Genomic DNA, 26,393 nt, shown 5'->3' on the forward strand with positions numbered 1-26,393 from the left:
TGCAGAAAGGCTTCTCCATCTTCAGTGGGTTATACCGGCACAGCTAAAGTACAATGAAACTTTATATCTCCGTCTGTGCAAAGATGATTGGTGACCCATTGACCTCAGTTTTCCATTTCTGGTCTGCTAGTGTTTGTGTCCAACTTGGGTTTTGTATTTGGACAAGGAAAAATTACTTTTAGCAAATTCTTCCTATCCTTTGGGAAGATGATTCCTCCATAATTTCTCCATGTCCACCCAACTGGAATGATTTTCAAATGCTTCTAGGTTTTCTTTATTAGAATTTTTGAACAACAAGTCAGTCTGTTTTTATGAACTCCTTGCAATTCCCTGCGTACAAACGTGAGCAATCAGGAGCTGATCCCGCAGGTCCTCTCTTGCTTCTCTCATTACTTCTTGGCTTTACGAGTCTTTCCTGTCTTCGGAGACTTTTCTCCATCAGTTTGACTCTGCATCTCAGTGAGTTTTGACCAGAAATATTGGCAGAGGGAGGTAGAGAGTAGCTCCAAAACCAGGCACTAGCTGTGTATGATACCTGAGCTCCTCCCAAGGCCACGCCTGTCTTGCTGGCACCTTTTTAATAAAAGGTATCATGGCACCCTAAACTGGTGAGCAGACCCCTCAGCTCCTCAAAATTCTTTGCAATTCCCAACCTTTTTACCCAGCCGACGTCCCCTCTGTGTGACGACTGATTCTTCTGCTGAGAGCAGTGCAAGGTGCTCTGCAAAATGGAAAGTTGTTGCCTTGCATCTGGCATGAGCCTGAGTGTGGATCACCAGGCACTGAGGCATGTTTGTGGCAAACACATCTCCCTCCCGTCTTTATCCCAGTGGGTATGTGCTGATCATTCGGTTGCTGCAGCCCTGACTTTTTGGCTGCCCCGGTATCAAGTGACAAAAGGCACACATTAGTGTGATCCCAGACTGTGTCTGTCACCCAGGGTCACACGAGATGAGCTGCCAGCCGTCCGCTCCGCCCAGGCACGGTACACTGGACATTAATTAAACGGGATTCAGCACATGGAGCTGGGGTGCCAAGGTGCCTGGGCTGAATGTAAAACACATTACAGCAGCTTCCAAATATTTTCAGAATCCGAGACATGGGGTTTAATAAATTAGAGGATAACCAGATAATCGATTTCTGACACATCAGAGAAGGGATCCAAGTGCCTAAAGGCATAGGTATTTAACCAAGGGAATACTCAAGTTTTTGTGGGTGAAAAGCTTGATTTGTAGCAGCCAAAAGCTGAGTATTTTCTGGATCATAAAAAGTTGCTTTCTAATCTAGAACCATGCACAATAATTTTAATTTTTATTTCAATTAACTAAAAACAAGAGCAAGCTTCTATCCTCTTTATTTCTTTTCCAGTTCTTGCAAAGAAATCAATTTATTTTCTGCCTTTAGATGAACAGCAAGCATGGTTAGGGAAAAATATCTTTTTGCCAGGAAAGGTCATCTTTGCTGTGGAAATGCTTAGGTTTCTCCATGAAAATGGAATTTCCCTTCAGAAGTAATTTAGTAAATAAAAGTGATGGGTTTGTCCAGTGGCTGGAATTATAGCACCTTCCATGTGAAAAGCTTTTTGGCATTAAGCCTCCACCACAGAAAGCTGAACAGAACCCCAAGTAAAACTCACACTTGTTCCTGACATGAAACCAACTTCCCAGTTCAAGGAAGGTTTAAGTGCCTATTCATATCAATGTCATGAATTCTTTGGGGATTTATGGTTTTTTTAGAAATTGCAAAAGAAAGGCAGGTTTTTTCAAATAAATAGTCTCTATCTTCATTGCTGACAAACATAGAGAGGAGAATGTGCTGGGATTCTCCATGGTACATCAGTACTAGGGGGATGTACCCTTCAATACCCTTCCTCTACCAGTTATTAATTCCTTTACAGCTGGCCCTAAAAGCTCCAGACAGTAACATACAAATGGTCCTTGTCCCCTAAAAACGTGGCACAATTCAAGGTAGACAAATAACAGGAAGGAAATTTCTTTTAAAAAAAGGTTTGCTGCTATCAGTGTGCTGGAGGGAGGGGAAGTAGAGCACCAAAATTTCACTGATTTGTCCTGAAGGCAGAACTGACCAGAGGACTTGGTGCCACCTTACCCTAAGGTCACGCTCCTCATGGTTGGATTTCTGGATTTTCTCCTTTCGCCCACACCTTCTTAAGGATTGGCCTGAACATCTACAACATCTACAATTTGGATTAGTTTTTTTTTCTGCACTTTTAAACACACCACCTACCCCTGCTTTGCTGTCAGTCCCAGTTCTCTTGGTCTTTCTGTGTGCTTCAGATGAAAACTCTGAGATGAGGGCAGGAGCATTTTGGATGTTTCCACACTAAAAAGCTGTCCTGAAACCAAGCACTCTCCTGATAGCAATGTAATCTGCACATCCTGATGGATTTACTCCTTGCCCCTTCCCCTGGCCTGTCCAGATGTCCTTCCTTGCTGCCCTAAATGAAGGTTATTACTCCCACACTGACATCAGCCATTGATTGAAGTGCAGCTTTTCAAGCTGGAGGGAGGAGGAGGTAGGGGAGAGCAATAAAACCATAGTTCATTCTGTTAAAGCAGGGTAACATCTCGCTGGAAATCAGGTGTGAGCTGGATTAACTGAGTAATAGGCTCCAGTTAGCACTTTGTGAGCACTCTGCTCAATCAAATTAAGACAAGAAGCAGGCAGTCAGCACTGCACACCCATCTCCCACAGACACCTCAGAAGATCTGGGATGGAGGCGTGTGTCCAGAGTTACATCCACAAACTCTTCCATCCAAACTCACCTTTCTCCCTTCTCATTTTTTCAAAGTAGTAAGAATTCCTTCTGAAGCTGATTAACTATTGGAGAAAAAAAAATCTGGGTTTTTTGCCTCCAAAATCTCATCTACACTTATCGAATTACAGGAGTTTTCTTATACAGAAAAAAGGTAGTATTTCCTGAGTCTTTGGCATTCTTTTCATTCAGGAAATTCAGTGGGAACTTCAGCATTCACATAGAAATAGATGTGCATAAACACACAGTAACTGACTTCTTTCCACCCCAAACCACAAAGATGTTATCACTTTTAACCACTTTGGACCAAATTTCAAGTGCTGCTGCTGCTGTGGAAAGAGTGAGATCTCATGTACGTGAAATAACCTCTGCCGTAATTCTATCAAAATAGTAACCTGGGAATGCAGGCCTCAGTACAGCTATCTGGGTGAGAATTTCCTCGTTGGAAGTTGTTGTCCTGGGCTTTCAGAAGGGAATGGTGCTCTTGTTATGCCTGCAAGACCTGGGAGCCTTCTGGAGCCTGGCAGGCCCAGTGAGCAGCAAGAGCTGTGTGGTCCAGCTGAGGAGTCCAGGAGCCCCCTGGAGCTTAGCAGCTCCACAGGGCAGTGGGAGAGAGTGGACCCTGACTCTGCCAAGCCTTTTTGATGTTAGGCTTGTAAAGCAGCCACGATGCATTCCAGACCTTAAAATTTTATGAACGTAAAGCTTGTAGGAGGGAAGCTTTAAACTGGCTGAGGTCTCAGCTATTTTACCATAATAATCATAAAATCGTCCATGGCATAGTTCAGGCTGTGTAGCCCTCACTGATGAAGAGAGCTCCCAAAGTCCAGAGCACTGGCTTGACCCTTCTTAATGACTTCAGCTGTTCTGCGTTTTCTGCCTTCTTTGTCCACATTTGTGCTCCATAATTTCATGTGAGGGTCTGCTTCTGTGTGAGAACAAACTTAACTCTGACCTACACTCACAAACTCTACAATTTTACTGCTGGAATTGGATTTCTGTGCTTGCTTAAAATAAGTATGAATATGCTGATATTTTGGGAATATTGCAAAGAAAGGAATTTCAATAAGGGTTTTGGCAAGCTGGAGTTATGCTTCATGGGTGCAGTAAAGATGGCAAAGAGTTTCTGTAGGTCTCTGAATGTCTCAATTCTGGCCCAGATGATTATTTCAGCACTGTTACTAGTTCTTGCTTTAAAAAGGAATTTAGTCATCCTTTCCCATCTAATATTTAAATGCAAGTAAGGAAAAAAGGGAAAGCAGCACCTCCCCTGTTCTGCTGCTCCACCGTTAGAGATGAATCAGGTAACTCACGAGGCTCTGCAGGTCCCTGGTGGTGTGTGTGTGAACCCAGGCTCTGTGTTAGGTTTACACAACTGTAAATGCATGATACTGCTGTTACCCATGGATAAAAATCCCACACAGAGTGCTAAATCTTTGCCTAGTGCTTTGACCCCTCAGCTCTTCACATGCTGTCCAGAGGAAGCCACCTTTCAGAGGAAAAAAATGCCCTGAATGACGGTGATGAGTTTTAAAGCGTCAAGTAGTCATTCCCAGATTGCCACAGGAGCAGCATCCTGCAGCAGGGACTAAGTTCTGTAATTTTTATTTCTACCTAGCACTGTGTATAGCGCCGAGCTGCCCAGGAAGCAGAGTCTCTGCTTAGTGAAAAATAAACTGTTATCAGCAGAAGTTGTCTGGCTGTTCACAGCTCAGAAGTAGGGGAGAGAAGAGGTCAGAAATAGTTCATATTTCTTTTGTGCTGGAGCTGAGCAGGCACATTAATTGTCCTCTGCCTGAGGCTTCTGGCCAGGGGCTGTGGGATTTGCATACATTGTCACTGGGGCACTAATTGGGTGATCATTTGAGCACTGCAGCCCTACTAAGTGATGCAAAGCTGCTGAGCCACCCTGCCAGTGCTGATCCTCATGTCTGAGCTGCTGTCAGCTGCAAGTACTTATGTCAGGTGGCCGCCAAAACCTCTCTCTTCTTTGGAAATCCAGGCTCTGTTCTGTCCTTTGTTTGCCCCCCTGTCCCTCCCCTCAGCACTGCACTGTATTTCACACCAACAGAATCAAGTCATAAGTGTCAAAGAATAAAAATAGAAGTGGAGTGTGCATTTGCTATACAACTGGGATAAGTGTGAATCTGAACTTTATTCTGAACTTCATACCGTTGGAACAGGAGAGAATAATGCATGTAATGCGCTGAAAATGCAGAAATTGGGAAACATGGCTTACTCTCTTATACAAACACCCCTTTATAGCAGCAGTGTCCAAGCACTCCAGCTCCTGGTAATGAAATCCAATCATCCAGCATTAACTCAGCACCTCAATACTTGTATTTTACAGCCTCATTGGTCCTTGTCCCTTCAGGTGCATCTACTCCCGCAGTCATACACATGCCCACCACACCTATCACCCAGGATATTCCAGTCCTAAAAAAGGACTGGTAAAACCTCACATATATTTGCACCTCACCACACACTGTAGCAATTCGCCCAACTCCTGCTCCTTTATCCAGCAGTGCAAGTACACATTCCCAGAGATGGACCTGCCAAACCTGCCAGGGCTGCACTTGGGCCTCTTCACAACTGCTTTGCTCATTGTTTGTAATCCTTGCATGCACTTACCCAGTGCACAAATTATCTCAAGTGGCAATTTCTGCAAAATCGATCTTGGAGCAGGAATTTGGTTCAAGTTAATTGCAAAGGTGGAAGACTATGACATAATTTCTGTCTCTGAGGACAGCTCTTACACACAACTGTACCCGTATTAATCTGAGTGTACACTTTCTCTCCTTGAGTATCAGGACTTTTTTTTCCTCAAAATCTTGGCCAATGCCAAAGGGAATTTCCGTCTCTGTGCTAAGTCTCAGGGTATACCAGTCTGCCAAGAGGACTTTGTTCAAGAAAGGGGACTTTTCCCAAGATCTGTCTAGTTTTGTTTTCTACAAGCTGCCAATACCCTAGCAGTATAATGTTAATATCCACCAGCCTCTCTCACTAATACATCTTAGGGAAACAGTACTTGATTTGCAATTGTATTTTTTTAAATGTTTTGAAGCAAGCCCCTGACACTCACAAGCTTCATCCCTGGCACCCATTTCTGATGGTCAGAGGTCTATTGTGTGGGCAGCTGCAGTGACAGAAAAGGTTCCTGTCAGCTCTAATGCAAAGTGGGGGAAATTCTAGGCTAGGTTTTGCTCTGTGAAGCATTCAGGCCACTTCCACACACTTCCCTGGACATCTGGTTTCTAAACTGCATTCTATCTTTTGCCACCCCTCAAATATTTGGCTTGACCCTTTTCAGATGGAGACAATTCAAAACCCACCTGGGCACATTCCTGTGTTACCTGCTTTAGGTGACCCTGAGTTGGCAGGGGAGTTGGTCTTGGTCTCCAGAGGTCCTTTCCAATACTAACAACTCTGTGGTTCTGTTAAATCCATGAGAAAATTCCTGGAGGTTTCAGTAAGACTAGGTTAAACTCTTGAACAAACTTTGGGAAATGCTTGCTGCTTCTAGGGAAGGCACATTTCTCTATTTCAGAGATTGGTTTTGGATTAAGATACTTTTGGAGATAAGCATGTCAGAATTGAGAATTCTCTACTGGCTGCCTTGGCTGCTTTAAGCTGCAGTTATTAATTTTAAGCAACAGGATCAGTGTAGGAAGATCTTAAAGGAATGTGGCCATCAGGTCTGAATGACTCAAGGACAGATCAACCACTGTTTTAAAGTTCTAGGTCTGTACCCTCGGGGTCAGACCACCACCAGTGTCAGTCTGACTGTGCCCTTCTGTTGCCACAGTTGTGCTGATTAATATCAAATGAAATTCAGGTTTCTTTACCTCCAAAGTCCTGTGTGGCTAAACAATAAACAAATTTCCAGCAGGAAGTGAAACCTCCCCTCTGTTATGCTGGAAACACTCTTTGGGAAAATGTTTTAATCTTCTCTGATAATCCCTTGTAGCATCTTCCAGCTGGCAGGTCAGGGGATTGCTGAGACAGAAGTTACATCTAAATAGTCATCAAAGATCTTATTTCCTATTAATTTCCTACTTGAATCTTTTTGGAAAAAAAAATTGAATATGAACAGAATTTTCCAGGATCATTTAGAAAGGATGTGACAGAGACTTTGATGGAAGCTGTACATTATTGCTCCCTGACTGCTCTGAGAGATTCGTGTGCCCACAGCCAGTAGCCCTGGAGTGATGCCTTTGCTTGTGATTTCAAAGCATGCATCTCATGGCTATCTTACTGGAAGTATTTTATTTTACTATTGCAAGGCAGTATTTGGATAAATCCCACTAAAAACTGGTGCTATTTTCTGTTGTGGTGCTTTAAACATATCAGCCATTTGTCCTGAGTTCTCACTGGTTCAAGTGTTGTGCTGTGTGGGTATATCAGCAGGTGCAGAGCAAGAGCAGTGACAAAAAGGTTAAAACAGTCTTTGAAATCAGACAAATATCTAAAATACCTTACTGCTTGGTTTTAAATTTAAGTGAGTGTTTAAAAGTGAGTACTGTGAGTTGTAGGAGAAAAATAACAAATATAAAATAATTAGGAAGATTAGATATTGGAAAAAAACCCCAACTAAGTCATTAAAATAGAAGGCTTAATGTTTGAAAGAAATGTGCTAGGACCTTGTAGTTAAATGGTTCATTTCCTGTTCCATTAAAACCTTCCTCCCTCAAGGGTAACTGGCATTTGCAAGGTTCTGCCCTAGAGGGATGTTCACGTAGTAAAGGAGAAAGGATCCAGAGGCAGGTGGAGAAAAGGGTTACAGGAGAATCCTCCAAAGCTGCTTTGTTCATTTACACATTCAGAAAGGTCATTGGTTACTTTGCATTTCACAACTCCACACACACACATAGAAAACACTGTATCAGAAAATATTTAGAAATGTTAAGAGTTTAGAAATTTGTTAGGCTAAATTTTATAGCCAAAAAAAATATTTTATTTGGCTCCAGTAGTTAAAAGGACATCATGCTGGTGTATTCTGTCTTCAGGGTCTGAAGGGATGGCAACACACAGCTCTTTGCTGCTCCTGAGACTGAGGTTAAATATCTACTTTAAAAACAGTTGTTGCTCTTACACAGCCCTTCTTGTGTGGCATCTGATTCCAAAGCATTTGGCTGAGTAGATTATTTATAGCAAATCCAGGGATGGGGGGGCCATGTAGTGAAAGCAGATCCAAGAATACAAGAGGCTGCAATACGTAGGAGCATAAAAGAGCAGGTTCTACTTTCCCTTCCTCGTGGATGCATCGTGAAGGCATCTCATTATAAACAAAAGCTAGGTCTTTCATCACCAAAAGCAGCACTGCTCACCAATGAGCCATTCATTTATCCCGTGTTAATGGTGTGGGTTGATCCATACTTTTTCCTTACAGTGTTGTCTGGATCAGTAATAGATTTAGAGAGCTCAAGCTGAAGGAAAACCAATGAGGTATTATTATCTAAAAGCAGCTAAAACCTGGATGTGAGCTCTTTCATTAGGCATTTGAAGCCAACTCCTGGGCTTCGGCAGCGTTTTTGGATCCTATGGATCAGTACCAGCAGCTTTCACACGTTGGTTGCCTGTGTTCTGGTAAGCTGAAGCTCTCAGTTGTGCCAGTGCCCTCCTGGAGGTGTTGATGGTCGTGGATAGGAGCAGGGATGTCCCTGTAGTCCTGCTTCAAGGAGGGACTGCTAAACAGATCACACTGAATTTCTCAAGGCTTCTGGATTCTCCAGTGTGTCAGAAAACAAACCTTGAGGCCTCTTATGTGAGCAATCATTGTGTCTGTGGAATGCGAAACATTTCCAATTTGTGAAGGAGAGCTCGGTTGCCTATACTGTACAAATGCACACAAACACCATGTGGAAATGATAAATGTGTTTATGGTGGAGATCGGTGCTTCCTTTATTATTTTAGAATTTTGTCTGGATTTGAAACAATTGTTAAGAGCACTAGCCTCAGTTTTCATTACTGACATACCCATAATATAAACTTCACCTACTAAGGCAAATGTTCTCCTTCTCAGCATATATTCCATTATTTTTAAACATACTGGTTCTTCATACACAAATATGCAGTATTTAGGAAGTTTAATGGCCAAACTGATATTAAGTAGTGCTCTTCAATATCCTCCAGTTCTTCTAACCTTTGTCTATGGAATTCAAGTTTTGATTCACAGAAATTCATATACTGGAATTCAGGAGAGGGGAAATTGTCCAGTTTGTAAACTGTAGTCCTCCTCTTAGTTTCCAAGGCAATACTTCCAGTTTTCAGTTTAGGTTCATAATTAGTGTAGCTACAAAGGTGCATTTTTAATGTCCTGGATGTCTCCTGTACCTGGTGGGAGTGCGGTTGTACAAGATGCTGCAGCTGAACAGGAGGTGCATTGCCCATGCCCTCCACTCATGAAAAGGTAACATGCCCTTTCTGCATATTTTCCCCATTTAAATACAAGGAGTTACTGATATATTTACTTAAGTGTTACTAATATATACATGAGTAAAATTTGTTTTCCAGGAAAATTGCACACAGTTCTTTCAACTGGATTTTGAAATGTCTTTGTGAAATGCTATCCCTAAAATGCAGTATTCTATGTCAGGTTGACTGTAACATTTCATTTGTTATGAACTGAACTTTTTTCCTGCCTTTTTCCTTTTTTTTTTTTTTATCTCAAAATAGTTACTCTGTGTTTGTATTTCAGATTAACTCATCATAGTTGGTCAGTGAGTAAAGAGAATCAGTTTCTTGCCCAGCAACAATAATTGCCTATTCCATAAAATGCTTCGACAACATTGCAAGTATAGAGACCTTTATGAAATGTTAGGGTTTCTGTGATGAAAAACCTATGGATTTTTTCCCAACTGTTGGAGGTTTTTCACTCGTGCAAGTTGGGAACAATGTGGACTTTTAGATACAAAATCATCTTTGGTCTGTGCAGACTGTAGCAATCTCCTTCCTTTTCATTCCAAACTCACCTGGGCAGTGGGATATGGGAAGAGCAGAGATATGATCCTGGGTTTCCTACAGAAATACGTGCATAATACATGTGGCAGTGGAACCACAAGGTGTTTAAAATGTACCATGAAGGATCCTTGGAGGGTATAAATCCAATGTACACCTTCTATAATCCTGGAATACTGTATTCACTTCAAATCTCTACCTTTGGTACTTGGAGAGCCTTGAGGACACTCAGGGCTTTTAACTGAGCACAGCTTCCCATCCACACACTAATCATCCATTACAGAAACTCCATACAAGGACTAGGGAGAAGGATGAAGCCCATTTTTAGGATGGGTTTATTTTTATCTTTTTTTGGGAAGAGTTTATCATCCCATTTTTTTTATACATCCCACCAATGAAAGCTCAGAATTACTGAAATAATACAGTCTGTTGGAGTGGATTCTTCCCCAGGAGACTAATTTTATTTTATTATTACTGAAGAGAGCAGGAATTTATTAAGCCTCAAAAAGTGAAGGAACTGGAATTTTCCTGCCAAGGTAGACATATTCCCAAGCTGCTCCAGCCCCTCCTGAGAAGCTCTTTTACTGACTTTCCCGTGTAGGGGAGAGACACAATTTTGTCCATATTATCAGCTGACAAATAAAACAACCAAATTCAGACAGGGGGAGGAGAGGGAAATTTTGTTCAAAAATATATTTAAAGACATGAACTTTCCTGTAGAGAAGTTTGTTTGGTGAGAAATAGATCTCTTGCTACAGGCTCCAATTTAAACTGGCTGACCTAGAAGGAAGAAAGTGCCTGGGAAAGAATGAAAAGCAAATAAATAAAAAGCAAGAAGCAAATAAAAAGAAAAGGTTTTCGCTTTCCCACTTTTCAAAGCCCTGTGGGTAGGATGGGACTTCTGTGTCCTACCTCTCAGGGAGCCCACAGCTTTATGTTTGTGCATAGCATGGACACAACAGGAATCTATCACATGATGGAGTGTGTGTTCCTTGTTCCTTGCTGAAGCATGCTAATGACAGAAAAGTTAATTAAATCAAGCAGTTGGTGTTTGCCACTGGTTCAGAGAATGGAATTCTCAAAGGTTTGGTGGCCATTGAGCAGATGGAATACCTCCAGCCGGGTTTCCAGCCTCTCTCACAGCTACAGCTCACCCCTGAATTTCTACTTCTTGCTCTCCAGATTCCCACAACCCTCATGTTTATCCCACTCCTCCTCCTCTTTCTTTTCCTCCCATTCCCTCTATTCCTGATCACTCTAGCTCTTACACTTATCTCCCACAGTTCCTGCTGAAACAACATTCAGCTGTAGTGGTGCTGATGATGTTTATGGGGAAGGCAGAGCAAGATAAGCCAAGGCTGAGTGAAATATCCCCTCTTTGTAACACACAGGGTTGAGAGTTTGTTTGGCTTTTAGAATGGGACAGTCTTGACCTTCAAGCAGACCAGAAGTTTCTTCCAGATTTGAAATACCTCAGAATTAAGGAATTTCCTCTTCCCTCGCTATCTGGATCTTCTGTTTTGTCAAAACCTCTTAAAAGACTGTTCAGTCATGCTAAGATTTCATGAATTTTAGAGTTTTGAGTCTGTCAGAGCGGATGGGCACTAGCAATGCTTGGCACTGCAGTCAAGAGCTTGGCAGGCATTACAACACCTGCAGCATCTTTAAAGTGGCTCTCTTGGGAGTGGTGACACAGAAATTGATATTTGGGGAGAGGTTCACTGGGAGCTGCAGGGTTTTTCAGCCAAGTGCCCCTAACCCACTGACTGCAAGCCACGGTGGCATGGCCACCTCTGAGCAAGGTGGATCAGGGATGTCTGTCTGATATGCAGTCATGCCTTTGAGCTGCAGGGCTCTGCAGAGTTCACAGAGGCACAGCTGAATAGAAAGGCTGATTAGCATCCTACCCGTTGGGCCACCTCATTTCCATCCATGCAGTGAGGGGACAGCTGCTGAGGCAGTAACAAACACGCAGATGTGGCAATAACAGCACACGGGGGAACAAGAGTTCTGTGTCTCTTCAACAACTCACTTTTCAGCCTGGAGGAGCCCACTCATGCGCAGGAAGCTTGTAGAGGTTGGGAACTCAGTTCTTTTATTTGAAGTTTCATAAGTCATTCCATAATCGGTTTTGATTGTCTGGGTGAGCAGAAGTGAAAGATCATGAGCAGGGGGATGTAGGCTGTAACCACAACTGTCTGTGACTTCGCGAGGTGCCATAAGGCCAATGTTTGTGACTTCAAGAGGTGCCATAAAGCCAAAGGTAACATCAAACTCCAAAGCAGAGGGAACTGGGGGAAGAAGAAGCACCCAGATTTGCCTTCCTTCCCTATGTTCCTGTTACACCAGGTTTGTGAGGTGCCATCTCTTTGAAGGACTGACCTGTGCACTCAAGCACAGAGAAAATTTTCTCTCCAGTCCTCTTTATTAGAAAGTTATGGTTCTCTGCCCAGTGGTTAAAACTGTGCCATATAAAAACAGTAACAAAAGGGAGTTGATATCAATTATTGCCTGAGGCTTCAGTGACCCTTCACCTCCTTACTGAGGAGGGGCTAATGACATATAAGTTTGGAAATTAGGCAGCCTTATAGCAGAATAATACATGGGACTGTGTTCAGGAAGGTGGTGCTATGTATTCTACCTTGTGGCTGAGATGGGAAACAAAATTACAAAATCTACTCAGGTCCAGATTGGTTTTTTTCATCCTCTCTGTAGCCTCAAGCCAGAGAATTTTTCTCCCTTCCAGAAGCAATGTAAAATAAAGGAGGGGAGATAATAAGCCCCGCTCTCAGTCTCTTATTAGTAAAAATACTTGAAAATGGCCAGAAGAATGACCAAAAGTCAAAATAACTTGAAGGGAGAAGTCTTGACAATTATATGAAAGGAAATTCTTATGGTCAGGGAGCACTGATTTTTCAAGGACACTCTGACGTCCTGACAGAAGCAGGAGCTTCACCCCGTGATATGCAAGGTGGTACAGTAGAAGAGACTAAGTTTGCACATGGAAGATTCTGTGATCCAGCAGATCAGCAGATGGCAAAATAGTGTGGAGCTTTTGTAATTGAACCTGTTCATTATCTAAAATGACATTAACTTTTCAGCTACTGCAAAATAATCCAAGCAGTATTTTTGTTTGCTGGGAGAAGGTAAGAGTTTGCTGTAATTCTTAATTTATTTTTAGAAGATATCACTAAAGTAGTGATAGGGCCAAAATCGAGTTTCATATCTTCCCTACTCCCAAAGTGAAGGATGGTTTTGTTTCAGCATGTCTGCCCAGATTTGAACTTGTTTAGAACCCACAGTGGGATAATAACAATAACAATAGTAACAATAATAGAGGTGGGGGGTTTTTTGTTTTTTTGTTTTGTTTCAATTTGGTTTTTTAATCCAGGGGTCTCTTTTTGCTTGCTTTTTGGATGCTGTCCAAATGGCAGAACCTTTGCAGGGCCAGACTGGCTTCAAATTAATTTGCAGTCTTTAAGCTGTTGGGGCTGAATATTGGCTCAGTTGTTCATGGGATGCTTTTGCTGACAGACCCAAACTTTTATCTTAGACCTGAACCTCTGAATGTCAACCTAATCTTGCTCCAGGTAAAAAAACAGCTTATTATGGTTTTGGGCCCATTTTTAATCTTTTAAAATCCTGTTTCATTTGCAATGTAATGATGATACAGGCCTTCACTTAGCAAAGACATGTAGAAACACAGCTGCATTAATTTGAAAAAGATTTTGAAACAGACCCTTATACTCAGGATTTGGTATTTACATTATCTGATCTGTGTTCTTGATGAACCCCCTGTGAAAAATGGTGCATGAAAATGATAGATAGGAGATGGTACCTTCACTTGTCCTTGGCTCGAGGTAATAAGGGAACTCACAAGAGCTTTGCTGTGATTTCACTGTAAACACCAGAAATTAATTTTGGTTTGTGTGCGGGTGTGTGTCTTTCTCTGCCCTTCCCCCATCTTTCCCCTTCTTTCCAGTTCTGCAAAAGGAAGCATCACGAGGAGCATTTCTGCAGAGGCTGTTTGGACTTGCCCAGTACATCTGTGCTGGCACATGCGCTCCTGCCCACGCAGCCTCTGGGGCACCCCTCAGGCTGTGACCTAACCCCATCCTTCTCCTGCTCTGTGCTGGGCTGCCCTTCCAGGATCTCCAACCCCATGGGCAGGATGGAGGCTGGGAAGCCACAGCCCAGGATATAATCCCAGCTCTTGGCTGTGGGGATGCAACAAATTCACTGTCAGCAAAAGCATCCTTTGCCCAAGAGGTGGGTATTTAATATCTCTACAGGACTTAGCATAAAAGAAGCAAAATTCATTACTAAAACATGAATATAGTGGCTATATATGGAGAAAACTGCTTTCTGATGGTGGCTGGCTAGGGAGTTCATAGCCCATAACCAGAACCATCTTTTCTTATAGACCTGATGCCTCCCAGATAATTAGTATAATTTTCAAAAGTTGCCTTTATTTGTAGTACATGTTCCTAAAACTCTTGACAGAGACCCTATAATTTGAGGAATTAGTCCAGGCATGTAGTAAGATTTAGTGCTTATGTTATTGATTTATGGACAAAAAGTTCTGTCACTGGCAGTCTTTGGGAGGAGAGATTTGGATATGTACACAATTAGTCAGTGTTGCTATGCTCTCTCATTAATATTTTGTGGGTGGTAGTTTGTTGTTGTATGTAACATCTCCTTTTCTAGATCTGGGAGTGCAGGACATTGGACTGGTTTTGCTGGTAAAATCAGACATAGCTGTGGTATTAGGAATTATTCTAGACACAATTAATTCTTGCTGTAGCTGTACTTGCTGCAGGACCCAGCTGGGACTGCTGCACAGCACAGAGGGTGAACAAAAATGGCCTTTGCTTAAAATGAGTGTGGAGAGACTCCCATAGGAAATGGTTTTGTTTTGTTTTTTGAAATCTGTGTGTGGCATAGGAAAGGAATGGGTGGAAGAATGATAACAAGAGAGAGCATGTTGGTGAGAGAGATAAGATTGGAAAGGGCTGGTAAGCAAAATGCTCAAAGTTGAGCCCATGTTTGCAAAATAGTGCAGCCTTTAGAAAAGCTGATGCTCATTTGGTTGTGCAACTGGTACTGAGGTCCTGGAAAATCCAGCCCTCCAAATTAGAAAGATAAGAAATTGTGTTCAAAAATCCTTTACTAAGAATTCTCCTTTCTCTGTGTTAAAAGCCATGAAAACAAAGACAGTCTTGCTGAGCAGATTTTGGGGGATTTGTTTCCTTTTTATAAAGAAACAAATTCTGACTGTTTTTTCCCAGTGATTTATACATGAGCCCCATCTTGTGTGTTCTCTCCAAAATGTCTCACTGGCTCTAGCAGAAAAAAGGCATTCAGATGCTCTGCCTGCAGAGAGCTTCTTTTTCTTTAAATCCCTGCAAAAAATGAGAATGGGTGGCAGTGACTGAATAGCTTTTGAAGTACAATACATACATATGTGTGCTTTTTCTGTATATGTGTGCGTTAAATATATATTTTTGTGTGCTTTAAGACTTACTGGGCATCTGCCCTTGGGCTTTGCTTTCTATGATTAACCTGATTAGCATTGCAATTATAAATACCTGGTAAATGTCTGCCTTTGATCTAACCCACCTGTCACTCAATAGTCTTTTAAACTCCAGGTTTCCTCTCTCCTTCTTGACATTTGTCATTGTCTTCCCTCTGAATGCCTTGCTTGCAGCTCTCAAAAGCTGGCCCAGAAGCCCTAGGAGGGGAGACTGGAGTATCAAGTACCAGGCTCCGGGCTCAGAGGCAGCTGCCATGTTCTAAAAGGTCTCTTTATTCTTTGCAGCCTCGCAAATAACAAATATTCACTTCCCAACCCCTTTTTCTTCTGTGGAAGAAAATCCCCCAGAATAACAATAAGTTCTTCCCTCTTTCCAGCCTAGCCCAGTGTACATTAATACACCTTGTAATTGCTTGTCTCTATCGGTTTTAGTCCTTTGCCCTTTTTTGCTCCTTCTTTTTGTACTTCAGCTTCATCATTGATCTTATTCACTCTATTCCCAGCGCTGAAATCCAAGTCCCAAATGCCAGCAAGGAATACTCAGCCATTCATGACAAATTGAATAGCTCAATTTAAAGCGGAAGATAGTACCTCACCTACTGTTACTATTCACCACAATAATCTCTGTCGCCTGTTTACGGGAGACAGCAGCGTGTCCTGAGTTCAGGGACAGACTATGCTGATCATCTCTGCCTTGAAAGGACTCCAAGGAGCGTTGCACATGACAGGGAGTCACCTTTCTGCCTTTGAAGGTTTTTATGCATTCGCATCAAGACAATGGTCAACACTACTAAGAGCCCAGGAATGCTGTTCCGTTCACCCCCGCGCTGGCACGCTCCCAACCCACTTGCAGGGACATGCCAAAAAATAAGTCAGGGAGGCTGAAATAAGGCCAGATCCTCAGCTGGTAGGAATGGGCTGTCAGTGTAAACACTTCTGCTATGGGATCAGTGAGGATTCAGGGGAAAAAAACAAACTTCAGTATTTTACCAAGTGCTGCATCAAGGACAGCCTCGTCAGATGTAAGCACCCATCCCACCAGCTTCCAGGTAGCTCCTGATGGGCTCTCCCTTTGGAGTCTGGGCTACAGCAAGAATTCACACAGGGAATAGGAGCTGCCTGTGGTGCGTCATCTATACCCATGGTGCCAAAGTGTCCTAGGCTGCTCAAAATAATTTGTTGACAGTTGATATGATCATGAAATGGACATCTCAGTTGAAGATAGGTGTTCACAGAAAAGAGCCTGTGCTCCTTCATTACTATTTTTTTTTTAATTTTTCATGAGGTAACTGAAAACACCAAAGTTTTCTCTGTAAATTTTTAAAAAAAAATCTATTTATTGGTAAATTTTGCCCATAGAGGTTTAATTTTGGCTTTCTCCACTAAAAATATTCTTCTTGCAGAATTTCACTGTGTATTTTCAGTCAACATGATTCTATTTTTTTTATTGTTAAAAAGTTTAGGGGGTTTTTTAATGCATCATTTGTGCAACTGTATAACCCAAAATAATTATAATACGGAATTTTCTTTTTCCCTGTTAACTTCATTAGCCATAGCACAGAGGACCATAAATCTCCATTTGCACATGCTATCAGCAACATGACTATGCTGCATTACCAGAATGTGGGCACAGAGTGGAGATAAAATGATATTGGTTACAAATAGCAGTGCAGGACATTGATTTCCTGAGCTGCAAACAGCTGCAAGAACCATTCTGGTTTGATGTGTTTTGTGATGGTATTATTCCTGCTGGAGAAGGTTATGTCTTGGTGGGGTGAATTCCAGCCTTTCTCCAGAATCAGCTCTCTACAGCAATGCAGCTCACAGATGTTTTGTTCTGCTGAGAAATACTAGAGAGAATGGAAATCAGTTCCAGACCATATCCTTGTTTTCCAGGTGATAATGTCTCTCCAGGTCTTCTGATCGGGTTTTTTTGGGGTTTTTTTTGCTACCTGGTATTTTTCCTTATGTTTCCCAAAAGAAGAGCAGATTATTAGAAGCTCCATCTGCCTGCCAATTGTCCGCTCACAGCTCCCACTCAGTTCTGGCTATTGCAAGATGCAATGAGGCAACTGAGTCACAGTGCAGAAATAAATGCTAATGCAAACCAGGGTTCTCCAGTAGGATGTTCCCATTAAAGAGCAGCTCACAGGGCTGCAGAGCTCCAGCCTGCTGAGTCTAGACTAACCTGGGAGGCTTGGAGTGCCTCAGCTTTCTGATCTTGCATTTCTGAAAGAGAACATTTGTTTTAAAATAAGGCTTTGAAATACAGTGAAAGACTTCATGTTGATAAGCCCATGCAGAATCATCAGGGAACCCCAGAGAAGATTGACAACCAACCAGTGAAAGGAGGAAAGGCTGTTTTCCCTAGAGATTTCTTGTAGGTCTTGGCTTATGCTGAATTAAACACAACATGGAAATACTCTTTGTCAAACTACTGTCCTATGTCCAGCCAAAATCAGGAAAGGATATTTTGTGAGAAAAATATATAAACATATAGTAACTAAACTTTTGTAAAGATTCAGGAATTTGGGTTTTGGATTTCAAGCGGTTGTGCTTCCTCCAGACCAATCTTATCCTCTACATCTCAACACAGTTATTGTGTTGTGTGTAAGGATAGCATCTGAAATGTCAGCAAGAGGTGTATGGATCCAGATAGATCTCATTGTTGCAAGCCCTTAATTAGGTCTGGATGATAAATCACAGAATTACAGCATGCTGGTCAAGAATGCTGCTGTCTTGTTATTTTTTCCTGTTTTCAGGCTTTTGGGGTAAATACACCCTGCTCACATTTGATGGCATTATTCTAGAGCCACGAGGGCTGAAAATGTATTTATTTATTTATTGCAGCCATAGCTAAAGTTTTAAACTAATCTTCTATCTCTCTTCAGTCATAATAGAACCATGAGATAAAATGCCTCTGTTACATTAGCAGCTAGCCTGAGGCTCAATATTTTAGTTTCTGCATAATACAAAACCTCCACTTTTTCTTGAAATCCTCATTTTTCCCCACTCTTAGCTCAGAACTGAGATTGAAATAATTAAGCTCCCTTGAACTGGGTAACCTGCTCTTCCCATCTGGAAAGCAGAGATTGTGGGCCAAAACATTTATACAGAATTAGAGATGATGTTCCTCACAGTAAGCCTTGTTTCATTGTAGCAGCTGTGTGAGAAAGGGGAGGAGAGGGCCTGCCTTTTGAAGGAGGTGGCAAATTTTCTTTTTATCTGTTTTTAAGACACAAAACTCAGTCTAAAGGCTGTCTTCAAGCATCACAGACATGGCCAGTGAAACGCTGCCTCAAAGGATGGAAAAGATAGAATTAGAGCATTGATTCACCTCTCTGTGCAGGAGTGGTTTGCTAAAACTCACTTCATGCCATCATTAAATATAAGTACAAAGAAAATATTATTTACTGTGTTAATTGAGGCTTTTTCTTGTGCGTAATTCCTGCATGTGCTTTCTGTTTAACTTTTTTTGAACTTTGAACAGAGTATCGAGTTATTCTTGAGTATAGAGCCTGGAAAGACTCCTAATCAATGGCCTTCCCAAAACACCTGGCACAGCCCTTGCACTGAAACTATTGACACATGGTGGGAATTATGCCTATCTTTAGGATAACCAGCTTGATGGATAGAGTCTGACTGATGGAGGTTCCAAAGCCTCCCTGCTAATCTGTTCTAATTTGGTCACATATAGGGCATTGATATGTATCTCTGTAGGTAAATCTAGCATTAAGATGAGTTATCTTTGTACCAAAATAAAGCTGTTCATATTACAGTGCTGCGAAGCCACCAAGGCTTATCCCTTCCCTGAGAAGATCATGGTACCTGAAAGATTCCACTAATGCAAGTACTGAAAGACAATCCAAATGTAAAAACATTAGGAAGGATTTCCATCCTTTATAACAAAACCCTTCTTGCACCCCCACAGTTGAAGGGAGAGCACTGTCCCCATCCACAGACAGTTGTGAAATAGTTTTGTCTGGTGGACTGAACGTGGACTGAAACAGCAGTTTGGAATATTTCAGTTTCAGAAACTTCTGTGATTTCTCACCTGCAAAACCTTCCCTGTGACTGCTGAGATGCTGTTTGGCACCGTGGGCAGCTCTAATGACTCCTAATGGGTGGCATTCATAGGGCCCTGAGAGCTGCAAAGACCTGTTTTAACACACTGGCCCTTTGTATGGCAGATGCCAGGGGCTCAGCTGGTGCCTGCAGAATTAGGAACAATTAGAAATGCTTTAATTGAAGTCAACAGAGCCACCTAAACTCACTACATTTGAGAAGCCAGCACAGGCTGGGCAGCACCCACAGTGAACAGGACTCAGACTGATTATGACTCAGGGGCAGAGTGGGAAAATAGCAAATTTTTGAACAATATCCCTTTTTGTGCTGCAAGCAGGTCAAATGCTGTCACATTTTTACGACCCAGAAGAGAGGTAGAGTTTAGGAGCGCACAAAAGCCCCAGAAAAGGAGTTGGGTTTGAGGTCACTTTTTCATAGCCACATTATTGAACTATACCTCTGAAAGACAAAAGAGAAGGTGATGTCCCAGCATGTAGCTGTTGCTTAACGATTGTGCTGTCGGTCTGGGGAGGGCGGAGTGGCAGGTTGCTTAACAGTTTTACATTTTCCCATGGTATAATACTGGTGATACAGTTGGCTATAATTAAAGGGTTATATAAATAAGCCATTGGGAAACAAATTAATTTATTTCCTTGGTGGGGCTAGTTATGTAATTTGGGGCTTGCACACTGATCTATTTCCATTTTGAAGCACTCAGCCCCCTGCACCCCCCCCCCCAGACCTGGTCCTCCTCTCCCAATTGTTTTAAAATAATTTCAAAACACGTCAAAGAATGCAGATGTGAAATGTGCTGCACTTTCAACTTCTTGAAGCAGCAGTGTCCTTAATGAGAAAAAGCTGGAGAGCAGAGTGAGACCTGGCTTATAAAAGTTTTATGGCATGTTTATTGCAAAAGGCCCTTGAATGGACAGAGCAGGGGTGCACAGAGGTGTTGGTGCCACTGGGCCATGCTCGACAGCCGCCCCCACCCACTTCCCCCACTTTAGCAGGGAGTGGGAGAATCCATCACCTGGATCTCATTTGGGGCAGCTTCATTGGCTTTGGGGATGCTCAACCTTTTTGTATTTACTGAGGATCTGGCCCAGTAAGGGATGGCAGAAGGAAAGATGGGCTGGTTCCTACCCCGAGCAGAGAAACTGCCCTTCTCCTAGGAAATAATAAAATGTCATTAGCAGTTCCATTTTACAAACCAAAGTATAACCCTACATTTTCCTCTGATGCCTGTGTTTCTTTTATGAGTTTCTAAATGGCATCATTAAGCTACTCTTCATTCTCTTGCCATATTTAATCATGTAACTTTTTTGCATTCTCTTCCCTAGAAATGTAGGCCTTGAGCAGTAGAAGATTTTAAACAAATTCCAAAATTTAAAATCTGCGTACAAAGCTGTAGTACAGAAAAAAATCCCAGCAATTTCCATGAAGCCTATATGTGCTAGTATTAGTTTCCTGTAATGGACATCACTTTGGCTTCACAATAAAAAAGGCAAGAAGAAAAAGGGAAAAAAGAGGGAAAAGTAACATTTAAAATCTTGACATAAAGACCACTGCTATACTTCAGAGCTCTTCCAGGCTCCAGCTGGGAGATTCAAACATGCTTCACCATCCAAAGGGAGGTGTAAATCTGTGAGATTTCTGGTGCTGAATGAAAATACATAAAGCATTAAATTAAGTATGAAACACACCTCTGACATGAATGTCCAGCTATAATAATCTCAGCCCTAATCTCTTGGACTTGCCATTGTGGAAGACCCTACTTTACAGAGGAAGGCAGGTACTGCTGGTTTGCTTTGGTTTAGATTTTAATATTTCCAGTCTCAGGATAATTCCAAGTCCTAGCTGGCTACAATAATTTCCTTTTAAACTTTTGCTTAATGTAGTGCAGTAACTTCACAGCATGTGCCTCAGGAATGAACATCAGCCAAAACTGCTGATGGTGTTTATCTTACACTACAGGGAAGCCACTGATCAAAGCAATGTATATTTTAATCAGAACTCTTCCCAAAGTGGCAGCTTCCACTGCCAGCACACTGCTGGTGTGTCTCTGCTAGCTCTGCAGAAAGAATAAAGAAGAACAACTAGTAACAGTCTGGAGGCAAATTTGAAGCCATCCAGCAGAGCTTCACATCACCAACGTGGATATCAAGTGGAAGACTCGGATAAAACTGGGCTGGAGGCCAGGCTATGTTTGTCTCTGGTGGATTCTGAAGGGAGTGAGACCCATTGTTTGCTCACAGAGTATCTGTCATTTCAGCATTTTGGAGGTTAATGGTTTGATTTTCAAATTCTAATCACAGACTGCAAAGAAGAGGAAGAAGTTATTGTGAATTAATGAACAGGACCATGGTGGGTTGGGCTCTTCTCTGGGGGTTTGGTTGTTGTAGTGGGAGCTCCTGGCTGCCTGCAGCAAGCACTGGATTCCGTGTATGTAGGACAAAGACTCAACCCCTGATTCCCCCCTGACTTTATAGAAGAGCCAGGCACACACCTTTGGTGTCTCAGCTTGCCAGTGTCCAGAAATTGCAGTGACAAAATTCTTAGTAATGAAGTTTTCAGCTCATTCAGCCCAGTCCTCTCCTCAAGCTGAGCCTGTTGTTTCTATGATGAGGTTTCCAACGCCATTATGGGAATGTGAAAATAGGCAGAGTTTAAGGCTGACATGAGTGGTATAACAAATTTTTAATCATTTATGGCGTTGAGATTGGGATTTGTGAGATTAGAAATGGTCTTTTCCTGTAAAAATCACTCACAAATTTGGACAAATTGCTTGAACTTGCTGTTCTTATTGCTCAAATTTCCTAAACATCTGCATTAATCCATTTATCTTAAAGAAATTTAACTTTAATCATACTTAACTTCAATCATATACTCATGTCCCAATTATGCTAATAGCACTCAAGTATGTACTTGAGTGTCTCGCTGACTGATGTTCTTCTGAATTTCAACTCTGTCTGCCATTTCCAGGGATATAGTACTTCCCCTGAAGGAGAAGAGCAAGGTAATGTGGCTGACTAGGAACTACAGAACTGCTCACATTTGTTAAATCTTGGTCAGAACTTTCAAGAAACTGGCCTTATCTTGATGGCCAAGAACACCACTTTTCCTCTTTTTTTTTTTCAAGATTATGTACAGAAAATTATTTTAAAATAAGTCCCAAATTTTTTTCTTAAAAAAAAATTATTGGGAAACAGATTCTGGATCTTCAGTTGAAGAAATGAAGTGCTCTTTAAGTTAGTGCTTCAAGAAAAAGTCTTGAAATATTAATCTTCATCTCTTTACTTACATTCTTGAGACTTAAAATAACTTTGAAGTTTTTATTGAAAAATCTGGAAAATAAAATTGCCCTTTGGCTTATGGGTCAGATTTCAGTAGAGCCTCAATCTGGCTGCTGGCTTTTGAACCTCTGAAGATGCTGCTGTGCTTGGACTCGGCATGACTCTTCTCTTACAAGAAGAGTAGCATTGTAAGTCATGTATAGAATGTGTTTTTCTACTTACTGCGGAGAATCTGCTCACAAAAGAAGGGCCAAAAATATTTTGAGTGAGATTCTATTAGTTTATGTAGCTGATTAAAACTCGAGGCTGTTTTTCTATGGAAATAGTATCCACTATCCATCACAACAGCCCCTCTAAGCTGAGGGCTAAGTCACCCCTTTGGCAGCCATTTTGTTAAAGCTCAGCCTTACACTGAGGTGAGAAAACAAACTGAAGATCCTTTGAGGAAATTCTTGAGGATTGTATGCAAACTCAATATCTTTATTATGTCTTGCTGCAGCTGGCTGGGTCTCTGGTTTTATATGTCTGTTGAAACAGCATCATGAGTTAAACTGCTCACGGCTCCTGGGTATCACAGATGAGGAGCCTGCTGGGGCACTGAGCAGCACTTTGGCAATTCCTGACAAAATCTGAACTTCTGATCTTGTAGCCTTAGAAATGAGATGGTTTTTTAAATTTGCAGCAAGTCCTGCACTCCTTTTAGCTACAGGCAGACGTGGCATTGACACAGATGAGCCATTGCCTTCCTAGGTGGTAATACTCATGTGCATCTTGTTGTGCAGGCAGCAAGAGAAGATGCATCCTCAGGAAATCACAGACCTCGCAGGACGTGTTATTTTCCATCAGCAGTAAGCAGCACTGCCTGTGTGCAGATCAGGGAGGGCAGAGCTGAAACAAGACAGGAAGAGAGCAGCAGAAGTAAAACTGCCTCTAAAGCTCCTTTTAAACATGCAGGACAGGAGGGAATAAGTGGACACTGATTATGATGAAACCTTTTGCTTCCTGTAGTGTTTGGCATTCCTTAATATGTCCTGGTGGCTTTGATTTCCTCTCCTCCATTGCAGCATCAAAGAGCAAGTAATTATCCAATTGGTAATTTGAATGCCATCCTTTTTAATCTCCCTTTCTTGGATAATGTTTTGCTTTCAGATGCTGCACCAACACAATGCTGTCCACGTCTGGATATGCCACAGGGGAAATGAGCTGAGTGCCCAGTGAACTTTATTGCTGTAGAGAACCTGGCAGAACTCATCACACCTTGTAGCTGACACCTTCCTGTGGCAGGTTCAGGTAAAGGACAAGGACCCAGATCTTCAAACGTCCTGAACATCTTCAGTGGTTCTGAACACTGCAATGTTTTGAAATAAATTTCCCAGTCGTGATGAGTCCCGCAAATCTGAAATTACCTTTCCTCTTTATTTCCTTCAATACACTACAGGTCTTGTCTCTTTGTTTCCTTGAACCTTTCAAGAGTTCCAGCCTGACCTCACTTGTGTTGTACTATGGAGTGCCTAGAAAATATAGATGCCCTAAGTAAGTTGGGAAATTTTCTTATTTCTTATCAGATATGATCTCCAGTGATAGGGTGTGGTATATTTTCTATTTTGCATTTTTTTCCAGGAGAATCCCACACCAACTAAAACATCAATCAATTTAAAACACAGCTAATGAGCTTTCTTTGTCCTCTGTCTCATGCTGGAAAATCCCACCTGATCCCTAATTAAGAAATTGATTTATTGAAAGTACAACTAATAGCCTCCCTTTGTTCTTTTCTCCCAGCTGCAGAATCCCACCTGATCCCAAATTATCATATTGATTTATTTAATATTAAAATATATGCATTGCATAGTTTCTTTATCATGCCTGCTTCAGCCATATGTTCCAATTAAGTGCTGATTTTACCCCTCACAGATCAAATGCTTTTGGAGAAAAGCAGTTGTTTAAAATGCCACATTGTCCCTCCCAGTGTTCAAATATTTGAGTGTGCTTACTATTGAGGTCAATATGAAGTCACTAGGTAGCATCTTGGAGGATCAGCCTTGCAGATCCATTCCAAGCAACCAGCCTCCCACTGGTGTGAGTGGATCTTTGCAGGTGACTGTTCATAAGTCTCGTGCATCCAGGTTTTTTGCTGGATAATGAATTTTGTTCCCAAGCACTGCCAGTGTCCAGTGGCGTTCCTGCCTCACACAGAATGAACAGCCAGACCAGTGGGAGCAGAGCAGGACTTGCATGCCAGGCTGATTTGCCTCTCGTTTGCAGCTTGTGACAAGTTTAGCTCAGTTTGGACATGTGTGCCTGAATAGCAGGAGCTCAGAAGCACCACTCATCCCCAAGCTCTGTCCTTGGGCTTGCAGTGATCTGAACACATCTGCAGGCAGCACGAGGCCATTGCACCTGGTGTGTAAACACCAGGGCCTGCTCGGCCCTCCTGCCTGCAGTGCTCCACAGAAACAAGGTGTGGGCCACTCGCTGCAGACAAAGCCCTCAGAGAGAGGAACTGAGAAATAATGGGCTGGTTTGGATGGAGCAAGAGAGAATAACATGGTCTCTGGCAAGAAAGACATGTGCTTACAGGTTATGTGAATTTATTTCTTGCATGAGAAGGAAGAGCAGGGAAATGTCCCAGTCCTTGTGCCAGCCAGCCAACCTCCTTGGAACACAGGCCAAGGCAGCAGAGCCCATCCCATGCTAGTAAACCACCCCCACATACACCCCCTTTTCCCTCCAAGCTGTTCCTGAAGCTTCACTATTCCTCTGGTCCATAAAAAAGACAATCAGGCTCAATTCCAAGGGAAAGAAAGTTCCCAGAGGCTGCTTGTCCCTCCTCCCACAGGCCCTGCTCCCAGGACCGGCAGAGTCACCCTGCAGGGGTAACCTGGTAACCCAGCAGGCTCTTGAAGCTCTCTCTGAGCAGTGCAGACCCACCATACCACAGCTGTGCAAAGCTTGAAAAGGGACCTGAATGGGACCCAGCACATCTGTAAAGAGAAATCTGAAGCACTGTTTGCAACAAAGGACCCGAGGTGTCAGCCTGGCCCACAGGAATGCTCTTGGACTTTGGGATGTTGCTTCATGCTAAAGTGCTCTGATGTATCCAAGGAGGGGTGGTGATCTCTTTAGGGCAGCACTAGTCTGCTTTTGTCTTCCAGGCCCTCACTCAGGTTCCCAGAACGAGGCTACAACATGTTTGGCTCCATGACTTAATTGAGTGGTAAGCCCTTTTTTTCTCTTGGCCAAAATCTTCTCTGGCTACTGTCCTAATAGTGAGAGGTCTTAGTTAGTGCTATCCATTTTCTACACATCTCCCTTCCAGCCTCCTAGAGCCTCACAGGTTTATTTCTGTAACATGTAGTCCTGTACGCAGTTGTGTCTGTGAACAAGAGTGCAGCTACACACATCAGGCAGAAAAATGCCCCAGTTTGAAAATAAATTATTGAAAGGGCAAAAAGAGGAGCTTAATAGCTTATTTAAAATCTGCCAAGTTTCTTAGCACAGTTTGGAGGAGAAAAAACACTTCATTCTAATTCCAAGGAGAAGAGCAGCATCCAGCTGCTTATCCTTTAAAATGTACTTTTCCTGCTCCCTCCCTACAAACAATGTGCACACGTCATAGATCAGATAGGAGAGAAATGGGAAGTTCCTCTTCTCGTACAGGAATTTAGACACCTGAATTCCCATCACATTTGTCTTACAACACAGGGCTTTGCTTCCCTGCAAGGCTCCCGGCCAGCCCTCCTGGCAGGCAGCTTTTTTTCATGTAGTTATC

The 26,393-nt window shown here is 42.3% G+C and overlaps 1 protein-coding gene and 1 long non-coding RNA gene across 30 annotated transcripts in view; one reads left to right on the top strand and one right to left on the bottom strand.

Moving 5' to 3' along the window:
• SLX4IP (SLX4 interacting protein) overlaps window positions 1–26,393 on the top strand; it is a 423,033-nt gene that overhangs the window by 365,691 nt on the left and 30,949 nt on the right. For 26 of the 28 annotated variants that reach the window (XM_064415748.1, XM_064415754.1, XM_064415749.1 and 23 more), the window contains 3 exons: window positions 23,774–23,914; window positions 24,063–24,157; window positions 25,777–25,838. The gene's annotated coding sequence lies outside the window, so the exon portion shown is untranslated. The remainder of the gene's footprint in view (window positions 1–23,773; window positions 23,915–24,062; window positions 24,158–25,776; window positions 25,839–26,393) is intronic. The other 2 variants (XM_064415741.1, XM_064415745.1) reach the window with 1 other exon arrangement.
• LOC135297802 (uncharacterized) lies at window positions 10,412–11,938 on the bottom strand. 2 transcript variants are annotated; one of them, XR_010359759.1, is made up of 3 exons: window positions 11,766–11,938; window positions 10,646–10,745; window positions 10,412–10,531 (listed from the first exon to the last, which is right to left on the bottom strand). It is a non-coding gene; the product is annotated as an uncharacterized LOC135297802 (long non-coding RNA). The 2 variants fall into 2 exon arrangements; XR_010359758.1 differs by having other exon boundaries at window positions 11,641–11,938.

The sequence above is a fragment of the Passer domesticus genome, chromosome 3, assembly GCF_036417665.1.
Source record: "Passer domesticus isolate bPasDom1 chromosome 3, bPasDom1.hap1, whole genome shotgun sequence".
Classification (NCBI taxonomy): domain Eukaryota; kingdom Metazoa; phylum Chordata; class Aves; order Passeriformes; family Passeridae; genus Passer; species Passer domesticus.